Source organism: Alosa alosa, chromosome 19 (assembly GCF_017589495.1).
Source record: "Alosa alosa isolate M-15738 ecotype Scorff River chromosome 19, AALO_Geno_1.1, whole genome shotgun sequence".
Lineage (NCBI taxonomy): Eukaryota > Metazoa > Chordata > Actinopteri > Clupeiformes > Clupeidae > Alosa > Alosa alosa.
The window spans coordinates 14,975,934-14,984,419 of record NC_063207.1 but is presented as its reverse complement, the minus strand read 5'-3'; the positions used below and the strand labels follow the sequence as shown (position 1 = coordinate 14,984,419).

Here is an 8,486-nt window from a genome sequence, read left to right as displayed (position 1 = left end):
TGTATGATGTATGTGAGTGATGACAGTGAAGATGTGTGTTTATCATCCATATGTTACTGTAAGATATATTGCTATCATCGATTGATACCACATACCAGTTAAATGGTTTTGAGAGAGAATAGGCCCATGTATGAAGAGTTATCGCATCTCTCTGACTGTTTTTTCCTTATAAATGTTCAAAGCAAAGGCTGGACAAAGGACATTAGCAGTGTATTAGGAAGATGTTTGAGTCTCCCTTTCTCTAACCACAGCAGCAGTTGAAATTACCATTTACCAGCTAACTTTGCTTAGCTTGGCTCTGTTAGTCTCATCTTACAGGGTCTGTTCAGACAGCACTTGTGCAAGTAATATTTAACAAGTTCCAGAGGTCTTGATTTGTTTTTGTGACAGCTTTGCAATATTTAACTGTTTATACAGATGGGTTGCTTGACAGCCAGAGATGCTTTTGTTGGAATCTTAACAAAATGTATTTGTTAGTGACATTAATGAAAAAATAAAAACATCCTGAATGACAGTTTTTCAAAATTATAGCCTATCATCTTTTAACAAATTGTTGGATAAAAACAAACAATAACAGAGTTCAATATAGAGCATAGTTGTTTATGGCTACATACTCATGCCTTTGAATAAATCCCAACTATTCACTTTCCAAATCCATCACATGTGGCATTGCTGTGACCAGTCAGTGACATGGAATGTTAAGATGTCACAAATGAATTCTATGTTCATGTCGCCACGGCGATGTGCTTCTGTGGCTCATTTGGGCATGAAGTGCCTCACTTTATAGCTGGACTGTGAGGAGAGAAGGAGGAACTGTGTTTGCTCCTGCATGGCCAAAGTGAGCTCCATGTTGGCAGAGGCACACATCAAAGATATGATTACCCCCGGTGAACTGAAATCTGAAGAACTGTGATGCTGGATGTGATCAACAGAAATACTACTGTAAGTGGAGGAAATGTGAAAGAATATCATCAGTTTGCTTAAATATTAGTCAAGTCAAGTCAAGTCGAGTCAAATTTACTTATATAGCACATTTCAAAGCAATAGCATTGCACCAAAGTGCTTTACATAAAATATTAATAATAATAATAATAATAATAATAATAATAATACATATACATACATATAAACATATTAAAAAAAAGGAAGAGGTGAGGGAGTCAGGGAGTGTTAAAAGCTAGGGAGAAGAGGTAGGTCTTTAGGTTGGATTTAAAACTACTAATAGTGGGGCAGGTTTTCACAACATCAGGAAGGCTATTATAGAAGACACTGGGAAGATGATCGGAGAGGTCTAGGAGGACAGTAAGGAATTAAAAGATCACATAAATACTGAGGTGCTAAACCATGTAAAGCTTTGAAAACAAACAGAAGAATTTTAAAATTAATTATTTGTTCCACAGGAAGCCAGTGCAGTTTACACAGGTGAAATGTGGTCACGTTTCTTAGATCCAGTCAGTAATCTGGCTGCAACATTTTGGACCAGCTGGAGTCTGAGTCTGCTTAAATATTATAAGGGCTTAGATATCCAAATCTGGGACAGAATATCATTTTAAACAAGATAGGCCACTATATTATGAGTGCACTATATATGATCTGCCCAAGGTTTCTTCCTTGGTAAGGGAGTTTTTCCTTGCCCCTGTTGCTCTTGGGTGCTCCTTGTTGGTGCCCCCCACCCAATCCCAATCCTCCCCACCTTTTTATGCAGCCCTTGCCACTTAATCTACTAAACCCCTCTTCTACTGCACTTTTTACCCCCCCATTAATGCACAAATAGGCTGACACCAGACATAATTTCACTGCATTTCTTACTTCCAGTAACTATATGCATGTGACAATAAACTTCCTTGTATCCTTGTATATTAAGTACCCCAATAAGGCTAAATAAGGCAAAAGAATTATAATCATCATGGATTTATAGGTCATTCTGAGTTACCAACTAACATAAGTATGGGGGTGCTTGTAAGCAAGGCCAGTTGCTGTGCTTAAAGGCCTATACTATGTATCAGAATGTATTAACCTGGATGGATTTTGACTAAGTGAAACAATACATAAAGACATTTTGGCAGAAATGGATAACTTGTTCAAATGCAATGTCTATGTCACTGGGATGGAATTTCAAAGGTTTTGAACATTCCAATGAGGTCATTGATGAGTGTCACCTCTTTATTACCTCTTCATTTTTAGTGACATGAAAGTCAGAGTTGTCATAAAGGAATTCTAAGGTAACTAAGGTAACTGACTAGATCTATTTTGTCAGTCATCCAATTTTCATTTGAAAAATGCATGTCTCATTTCATAATATAACAGAGACAGGGATGTTTTTCCAAGTGCTAAAAGTAGGTTAGTGGTTGATTTTTGCATAATATATTCAGGGAACTGATTTATTTGAATACAATTATAACATTTCTATTTGTTGGTAAGGAATGCAATTTAAAAACAGACTGGCAGATTTTTTTTTGCTAGTTGAATTCTTACATAGATCTACATCAGCATTAGTATCTCTTTTTATGGAGTGAGTTCCTTTTCCTCAAAACCGTTCTGACAAGAAAAAAAAACGATTATTTTCAGTTGGGACCTTGCATCTCGTTGGATGATCAGCCTGATGGATGTCATCATTACTTCACTGAAAAGCTCCTCAGCAAACTGCAGTTGCTCTGCTGTCGTCTGCCTGAAGCAGCTATACAGGGGTGAATAAGTGACTGGATTTCTCTGTGACCCTGCTGACAGTGTATGAAGTTCTGAGACACCTGGAGGCATTGAGGTTTTCAAGAATGGGAATGATCACTAGCCTCTATGTTTGCACATTAGGGCAAAATATAATCCCTGCAAATGGCAGGAGAGTTGGGTTGTTCACCCCAGCTATGGATGTACATTTGGTTCTACATATGGATTATGATGGCTTTTTATTCTGTATTTAATTGAATTCAATTTCAACAACTCGATTTATACAACAAAGTGAAAGCTAAGTATAAAGGGATGTTTGTTATTAATTGGCTGTATCTGTAAAGCAATGTTGTGCACACCAGGGCAGAATAATCCCTGCACCATTGCAGGGGGCTGGGTAGTCCACCCCAGCTACCCAAACCGTTGATACATCTGAAGCGCTGGATTACTCGTTCAGCTCCTTGACACCAGGATTTTTGATTGTTTACACTTACTGAAGGAGGTCCATGTTCAAGCATAAGTGGATATTATATTTCCTATGGATGTATATTTGAGGCAGTGAGTGCACTTCAGGGCAGAATAACCCCTGCACCACTGTAGGGGGGCTGGGTAGTCCACTCCAGCTCCCCAAAAGACAGAATCCCTCTCAGAATCACATCATGGAAGTGTTGGCCTCCCAAGCCTGCCTGGCCTTGAGTAAGCTACTATGAACAGAGATTCAACTACTACAGGCCAGAGACATGGACTCCATGGGGTGAGCAGTAAGGTGTGTTTGATACTGATTCACAATCTTGATCTGATTCACAATCTAGCCATTGATTTTCTTTTTTCTTAACTTGAAGCCTAAATGATCAAATACATATTTGTTTACTTCTCAGATTGTCAAGGGAACAGACCATCAATTGAAGGCTGTAACCCTGGGCCAGCCTGAGAACTTTTCTTCCCCATGTGAATCTTCCTGGTCGTCCAGGATTCCTCTACTAAGAATCTCCATCCTGCTGTGGATAGAGGCTGTAGACCATCATTGTGACCACCATCAACTTCAGTGAGGAGCTTCTGGTGCACATCCATCACTGGCTGCAAAAGGGCTTTCACCACAGCTTCATGGATGCAGGTGCCTTTCACATATGGGAGTACAAAATTACAGTGGCTGGATTTATTGAGAACAGGTGCATTCTGGGGCAGAATAATCCCCGCACCTTTGCAGGGGGGCTGGGTAGTCCACCCCAGCTCCCCAAACCATTACACCCAAAATGCTGGATTATTACTCTTGCACTTTTTCATACCTGGATTTATTGCTATTTCACTGAGGGATATACATTTTCAAGGATAAGGATCTATGTAGTTGAGTCTGTAAAGCAGTGTGTGCACTACAGGGCAGAATAATCCCTGCACCATTGTAGGAGGGCTGGGTAGTCCACCCCAGCTCCCCAAATCTATAGATACATTTAAAATACTGGATTATTTCTTTTGCACATTATAATATCTGCATTTTTGCCATTTATTGATATTGTCTGAGGTTATAAAAGGGCAAGGATGAGGATATATGATGTTGTGCTTGGACTTGTGATGCAATGTGTGCACTACAGGGCAGAATAATCCCTGCACCATTGCAGGGGGGCTGGGTAGTCCACCCCAGCTCCCCAAAACTTTGATACCTCTGAAGCACTGGATTACTCTTTCAGCTCCTTGACACATGGATATTTGGTTGATAACGCTTAGTGAGGGAGGTCCATGTTCAAGCATAAGTGGATATTATTTTTATATGGATATTTTTGACGCAGTGTGTGCACTTCAGGGCAGAATAATCCCTGCACCATTGTAGGAGGGCTGGGTAGTCCACCCCAGCTCCCCAAATCTATAGATACATTTAAAACACTGGATTATTTCTTTTGCACATTATAATATCTGCATTTTGCCATTTATTGATATTCTCTGAGGTTATAAAGGGGGCAAGGATGAGGATGTATGATGTTGTTCTTGGACTTGTGATGCAATGTGTGCACTACAGGGCAGAATAATCCCTGCACCATTGCAGGGGGGCTGGGTAGTCCATCCCAGCTCCCCAAAACTTTGATACCTCTGAAGCACTGGATTACTCTTTCAGCTCCTTGACACATGGATATTTGGTTGATTACACCTAGTGAGGGAGGTCCATGTTCAAGCATAAGTGGATATTATTTTTATATGGATATTTTTGACGCAGTGTGTGCACTTCAGGGCAGAATAATCCCTGCACCATTGTAGGAGGGCTGGGTAGTCCACCCCAGCTCCCCAAATCTATAGATACATTTAAAACACTGGATTATTTCTTTTGCACATTATAATATCTGCATTTTTTGCCATTTATTGATATTCTCTGAGGTTATAAAAGGGCAAGGATGAGGATGTATGATGTTGTTCTTGGACTTGTGATGCAATGTGTGCACTACAGGGCAGAATAATCCCTGCACCATTGCAGGGGGGCTGGGTAGTCCATCCCAGCTCCCCAAAACTTTGATACCTCTGAAGCACTGGATTACTCTTTCAGCTCCTTGACATCAGGATTTTTGATTGTTTACACCTGAAGGAGGCCCATGTTCAAGCATAAGTGGATATTATATTTCCTATGGATGTATTTTTGAGGCAGTCAATGTACTTCAGGGCAGAATAATCCCAGCACCACTGTAGGGGGCTGGGTAGTCCACACCAGCTCCCGTGAAGAAAGAAACCTTTTCAGAATCACAACATGAAAGTGTTGGCCTTCCAACACTGCTGGCCTTAAGAAGCTATTGACAGAGATCCACCTGCTAGAGGCCTGAGACACAGACTGCCTTACGGCAGCAGTAAGTATGCTAGGCTACTTATTCACAATCTACTCCATAATAGATTGTTGCCCACTGATTTTATTTGATATTCAACATAAAACCTAAATAAGAAGATGGATAAAATATGTGTTTGGTTCTTCTGATTGTCAGGAGAGGAGATCATCTGAGAACCTCTTCTCCAAGAGTGAATGTTGTCCAGGATTCCTCCACTGAGAATCTCCATGATGCTGAAGATAGAGGCCCCTATCCAAAAGTGTCAGCGCTATCAGCTCATCACTGTTTTGGAGATGAGTACTTCACCCCAACTCACCGAAAGGGAGAAACCTCCTCAGATTCACAACTTGAACAATGTTGGCCTTCCAACACTGCTGGCCTTGAGGAAACTATGGACACAGATGCAGCTACAGGTCTGGGACAGCATTATGAGGGCAGTAAGATGTGTGTGATACTAATTCAAAATCTTCTCTAAGTGAAGTTGCTTGCATTGCCTTTTTTTTTTTTAAGGCTAAGTGATAAATTACATATGTTTTGGCTTCTCAGATTGGCAGAACAGACCATCTGCTGAAGGTTGGAACCTTGGACCATCCTAAGTTTTTCTCCCCCAAATGAATCTTCCTGGTCATCCAGGACTGCTCTACTAAGAATCCATGCTGCTGCGGATAGTGGCTGTAGACTATCATTGTGAGCACCATCAGTTTCAGTGAGGAGCTTCTGGTGCACATCCATCACTGGCTGCATTAGGGCTTTCACCCCACTTCATGGATGCAGTTGCCTTTCACATATGGAAGTACAAAATTTCAGTGGCTGGATTCATTGAGCAACAGGTGCATTCTGGGGCAGAATAATCCCCGCACCTTTGCAGGGGGGCTGGGTAGTCCACCCCAGCTCCCCAAACCATTACACCCGAAATGCTGGATTATTACTCTTGCACTTTTTCATACCTGGATTTATTGCTATTTCACTGAGGGATATAAATATTCAAGGATAAGGATCTATGTAGTTGAGTCTGTAAAGCAATGTGTGCACTACAGGGCAGAATAATCCCTGCACCATTGCAGGGGGCTGGGTAGTCCACCCCAGCTCCCCAAAACATTGATACATCTGAAGCGCTGGATTACCCTTTCAGTTCCTTGACACATGGATATTTGGTTGATAACGCTTACTGAGGGAGGTCCATGTTCAAGCATAAGTGGATATTATTTTTATATGGATATTTTTGACGCAGTGTGTGCACTTCAGGGCAGAATAATCCCTGCACCATTGTAGGAGGGCTGGGTAGTCCACCCCAGCTCCCCGAATCTATAGATACATTTAAAACACTGGATTATTTCACACATTATAATGTCTGCATTTTTGCCATTTATTGATATTCTCTGAGGTTATAAAAGGGCAAGGATGAGGATGTATGATGTTGTGCTTGGACTTGTGATGCAATGTGTGCACTACAGGGCAGAATAATCCCTGCACCATTGCAGGGGGGCTGGGTAGTCCACCCCAGCTCCCCACCCTATCATAATTCCAAGGATTTACTCTCCTTTAACACACTCTGTGAGATTGCCACATTCTATTATTGCTAAAAAATAAATTTACTTGTTGGACCTGTTCGTTTTGCCTATTTTATGTGCTGATTTGCAAACTGCACAGAGATGTTGAACAAGAGATGTCAGACTCATTTCTCCTTTAGCCCACTTCTTTTGTCCCTTTTTACCAGCCAAAGTCAGTCCGAATGAGAACACACCCTTTAAGCCTTAATATATAGGCTAGGCCTAGATGATTGACATGTTCCTTTCCTACATAACATGGCAGCCAGTCAAATGGAGTTAAAACCAAAGAAAAGAGGATGTCATACACTCCTCATACTCGCCTAACTGGACAGGCAGGTAGTTTGAGGGAATATAATGTATTTCCAGGCAGCACATGTGTATGTGACTGAAAACCTAATGTCTTATGTGTGTGTCTGTCTGTGTGTGTGTGTGTGTGTGTGTGTGTGTCTGTGTGTGTGTGTGTGTGTGAGACATTTTTCTTTCCAATCATGTCACAACACCCCATGTCTAACATGACATACCCACAGGCATACTGTAATTCATGGGTAGCCTAACAACATCATATTTATTTGGAACATTAGTACACGGCTATGTTGCACAACTACAAAACCCCTTCATGTATACCTAATATACCGAATACTCTAGTAGTCTCAGGGTGAATCTGTGATAAATACTACATTTACCTTGCACATATAGGTAGGCTATATTTTTATTAGTTTTATGATTATGAAAATTAAAGAATATGGAAATTAACTATAAGCACTCAAATATCTCATAAAATATTTAATGGGTATGCTTAATTATTCAGTATTGAACAGCATACATAGATGAAAAAAATAACATTAATGACTTGTCTGCTGCAGTAGCAGATAGTTCCTCTTTAACTGAAAGTGCTTATTGTTCTGTGAAAGTTGGCCTGATTTGAAAAGTGTGCTGCAAAATAAATATTTTGCTCTTTCATTTATTGTGTTTGACAGTCAACTCACCACAGTTTGGCCCTTTGAAGTCTGGGTTAACTGTTATTGTAGACGGTAAATTATAAAGCCTAAATGTGTGTGTGTGTGTGTGTGGGTGTGTGTTTGTTTGTGGGTATAATTGTCTCTCTTTTTAAATGTCAGGGTAAACGTTGATTTGGTATTTCCCCAACTTACTGTCACTCTGCATCCATCACCCAACAATTATTCTCCTCTGAGCTGCACATAACTTGCTTGATCTCTACCTTCTCACTCCCTCTCTCACTCTCCCTCTGATAGGGGCCAAATCATTCATCGACTCATTTCATCTCTGCATTAAAATGACAAATACTGCCGTTTAAAGTTCTTTCAAATCTGACTGCTGCCCAAATCCAAGACTGCTGGAAAATATCCTTTTACATAATACCTTAACACCTTTACATAATAAACATTACTAGAGGCTTATTTTTTCTCCAAATGTCCTGTGTCCTTAGCAAACTCATGTCAGACATGTCTTA

The 8,486-nt window shown here is 40.5% G+C and overlaps 2 long non-coding RNA genes across 2 annotated transcripts; both read left to right on the top strand.

The window, feature by feature from the left end:
• The first annotated feature begins 792 nt into the window (after positions 1–792).
• On the top strand, positions 793–4,572 carry LOC125284510. The gene is made up of 3 exons (XR_007191877.1): positions 793–942; positions 2,569–3,430; positions 3,543–4,572. It is a non-coding gene; the product is annotated as an uncharacterized LOC125284510 (long non-coding RNA).
• Positions 4,573–5,006: 434 nt separating this feature from the next.
• Positions 5,007–7,075, top strand: LOC125284509. The gene is made up of 3 exons (XR_007191876.1): positions 5,007–5,489; positions 5,622–5,909; positions 6,012–7,075. It is a non-coding gene; the product is annotated as an uncharacterized LOC125284509 (long non-coding RNA).
• The last annotated feature ends 1,411 nt before the right edge of the window (positions 7,076–8,486 follow it).